The following is a 4,094-nucleotide window of genomic DNA, read 5'->3' as shown; positions in this document are numbered from 1 at the left end:
TATTTAAAAGACATAATTCTAACTTTAATCTAAAAATTAATTTATGGGTAATAGGCATAATATTTTTATATCTTGATTCATATTTATAGTTGTTAAATCAATAGAGACTTTTATTATTTTTTCTAATTTAGTTTCACAGTAAAACTATGAGGAACACCAGAGGTACATTTTATTCATTTAGATTTTGCTAGAGCTCAGCAGCTTAGGGTATTTTATGTTTATTTAAACAGAAGTTAGTGGTGTCATATTTCCCCTGGGAAAATCATGAAATCAATGCACAGAGAAGTTAATATATTTGCTGATGTCCACACAGGTAGTGAGTGAACCAGAAAGTATAGCACGCAGTGTATTCCAGAGTCTCTGTTGTCTGTTGTGTAGCTTTGTACCTGGGGCTTTGTAGGCAAAGACTGGGAACATGGAGTTGTGTTCTCACTGTAGTCGTCACATCTCTGTGACCACCAGACAGCATTTTTAAGTATCATCAACTGATTTGGGAATTTTTATTTGATGATAAGATATAAGAAAGAAAATAAAGTCAATGAAAGGAAAATTCAGGGCCACACTCTCAGCAGTTTAGACTGCTGGAAAAGACAGGTTTTTGATGTCGTGTAGTTCAGTCTATTAATTTCTAATTGTGCAAATACAAACATATATCTATTTGCATTTTGATTATATGACTCAAGCCCAAGACTTTTCACACTGAACTTACACTATTCCCTTACTTATGCTTGTTTTTTGAATTTACATACATGAGTTGTATTTTCAGTATTTTCTCCTATATGCAAATGTTACTTATAAGGATATCTTACATGGAAAATATTTCTTTATATGTTGAAACCACACTTCTCAATTTACTACTTATCTCTTATTTCTATTTTGATTAGTTTCAGTTTTACTGAAGATGTGTTTAATAACAGCATAAATTCATGTCATTTTTGTAATACTTTTGCAGACCCTGTTCTCCTGAGCCTCCTATTGAGACACAATTGAAATATATTTAAATGGGACAGAGAAACAATGTCACAGAATTTATCCTTCTGGGTCTCATTCAGGATCCAACTGGACAAAATGCATTGTTTGCCATGTCTTTGCTCATCTATATTGTGACAATGGTGGGCAACCTGCTCATTGTGGGGACAGTGTTTGCCAGCCCCTCCTTGGACTCCCCGATGTACTTCTTCCTTGCTTATCTGTCAATCATGGATGCTGTTTATTCCACTTCCACATCACCCAAGTTGATTATGGACTTACTCGCTGACAAAAAGACTATCTCATTCACAGCTTGCATGGGTCAACTTTTTATTGAGCACTTATTTGGTGGTGCTGAAGTCTTCCTCTTGGTGGTGATGGCCTTCGATCGCTATGTGGCCATCTGTAAACCCCTTCATTATTTGACTATCATGAATAGGAAGATTTGCATCCTTTTGTTGGTGATAGCCTGGGTTGGTGGGTTTTCCCACTCCATGGTTCAACTTATTTTTGTGTCTAATCTTCCTTTTTGTGGACCCAATGTCATTGACCACTTTATCTGTGACATGTACCCACTATTGACACTAGCATGTAGTGACACTTACTTCATTGGTCTTACTGTGGTTGCCAATGGTGGAGCAATCTGTATGGTCATTTTTATCCTTCTCCTAATCTCCTATGCATTCATTCTAAACTCTCTTAAAAACTATAGTCAGGAAGGGAGAAGAAAAGCCTTGTCAATCTGTGGTTCTCACATCACCATGGTTGTCCTTTTTTTGTTCCCTGCATTTTCATTTATGTTAGATCAGTGTCTAACTTTCCTATTGATAAATCAATAAGTGTGGTTTTTACAATTACTACTCCCATGTTAAATCCTTTAATATACACCCTGAGAAATTCAGAGATGAAAAATGCTATGCAAAAACTCTGGTATAAAAAATTAACTATAGGTAGAAAAAGAGTGCACTCCCCACATTGAGCACTTCTGTTACTCTTCTTAAGTTATAAACAGGCAGTAGACTTTAACAAATGCTTTTGTTGTCTAAGTTCTCTCTACTTTGTTTATATCAGTATTTTTGTCCAGCACTTTAAGAGATAGCAAACTTTTTTTATTTTAGAATGATTCTTACAGAAAATTGTGGAAAATTATGAAAATAGATGTGCTTATATAAGCAAAAATATAAAAAGATGCTGTCCTTGAAAATATTTTAATTTTATTCCATATATATCAAATTTAAACTCACAAGAAAGTGTTTTGTCTATTTTAAGTTTAAAAAACAAGTATCAACAGGGATACCAACAAACGACAAATTGAATGTGGAAAAGCCCATGAGACCTCAACCCTACGCAAAGACCTACAGGCAGCTGAGTAAAGCTTAAAGTCAGAAAGGTGGTGCTCACAGGAAAGCACACCTCAATTGGTTGTCCATGGCCAAATGGACAGCCCTGGAACATACAGACAAAAAACATCATGGGGACTGAGGAGGTTCTATTTAGGAATGTAGATGTATATACAAATACACATATAAACATGTTGAGAATTAATGAAAAAAGAAGCCATCCTTGAAGAAGGGATGAATATATGGGTGAGTTTGGAAGGAGGAAATGGAAGAAAATAATGAAATGAAATTACAAACTCAAAATAAAAACAAAAATAATTCTAAAAATGAAAAACTAGTATCATTCATTTTAATAGGAAAAAATACACCTAAAATTAACATTAAATTTCCTAAGTGGGTAGGAAGTGGAATAAATTCAAAGAAACAAATATGATCAAAACATACATTATAAAAATTAAAAAATAAATTTAAAGATAGTGAGTTTAGAAGAGGTCAGGCGTGTTTATGGTGCTAGAAAGAATTTCTAAATTAAAGTGTTCAGCGTTGGACACATACCTATGAATAACACTAATTGTACTCAATAGGTGTGTGTGTGTGTGTATGTATATATCACTAAAAATTCAATAGATACCATAGACTGGAATGAGGCAAGACAAGTGTTTGAGGGAGTAGTTGGAATGAGAAGATAGTGTCCATATATGAATTTTTAAAATGCAATACAGTTTTTCAAAAGAGTAATTTAAAAACAAATGCTTATGCTACATGATTATATTCCAGAAATGCATTTTTTATCTTAAGATTTCTCCATTTTGGTCACTATCTCTGCATTTTCTGATGATAACTTTTAGATAACACACAAAGCATTGTTCTTACCATAAACATGAGTAGCTTAAGGTGTCTTGGTCTTGGACTCAAAGCTAAGATGTGTTAGGCTTAGGCAAGAGAGAAGTTCGGGAATCCTTAGACACTAGTCATATGTTAAAAATAATTGCTTTCTCTTGATAACAGTTATTCAGTTAACACTGGGCTGAAATTAAGAGGAAAAGGTTACAATTCTTCCAGACATAGAATCAAGACTTGATCACTCACGAAACAACGACAACAACAACAACAACAAAATCTCTCTTCAAATAAAATTGAAGAACTATATGATTCCTTGTCTATAAGAATTAAAATGGCAATTAGGGAAATAAAACCAACTTAAAATTCTAAGTTCTCTGTCTCTGTGGCTCAGAGTTCCTTTGATTATAATTGATTTGGGGGGCTCAGGAAATGGTTCGGGAGTAAGGAGAGGATATGGAGGGAATGGGAGATGAGTAGGATTCAGGTGCATGATGTGAAATACTCAAAGACTCAATGTCGAATTATGTTTTCAAAATAATTTTTTAAAAAGTTAATTGTAAGTAAATAAATGAAATCAAGAAATAACAAGCCCTTAAAACAACGAACTGCATAGTCAGATGGTCTCTGTTCCTCATGATTTTTGGTCAAGTCCCTCACACCGACATTTTATGGTCAGGCTGAAAAGGTCAGCTTGATACCAGCAAGTTGTTTACAATAGCCATAGAGGCCCTGCTCTGCTTGTTTGCACAGAAAGAAGTGAGAAAAAAGCAATGGAAGAATTGGTGAAGGGGTTGCAGTGGAACTGTTTGACACAATGCACTTTATGTCTTATGATGGAAATCTGAGGGACAGTGTTCTAGCACTGAGTTCCTCAGACACAAAGGCAAGACTAATTCCTTAGCAGAGTAACTGTGCTCACAAATGCCAGAAGAGGGCACTGCT

The 4,094-nt window shown here is 34.6% G+C and overlaps 1 pseudogene; it reads left to right on the top strand.

Moving 5' to 3' along the window:
* The first annotated feature begins 1,001 nt into the window (after window positions 1-1,001).
* On the top strand, window positions 1,002-1,948 carry LOC148121066 (olfactory receptor 4A5-like; annotated as a pseudogene).
* The last annotated feature ends 2,146 nt before the right edge of the window (window positions 1,949-4,094 follow it).

The sequence above is a fragment of the Myodes glareolus genome, chromosome 8, assembly GCF_982192425.1.
Source record: "Myodes glareolus chromosome 8, mMyoGla1.1, whole genome shotgun sequence".
NCBI classification, from domain to species: Eukaryota; Metazoa; Chordata; class Mammalia; order Rodentia; family Cricetidae; genus Myodes; species Myodes glareolus.
This window is presented reverse-complemented; position numbering and strand designations above follow the sequence as displayed.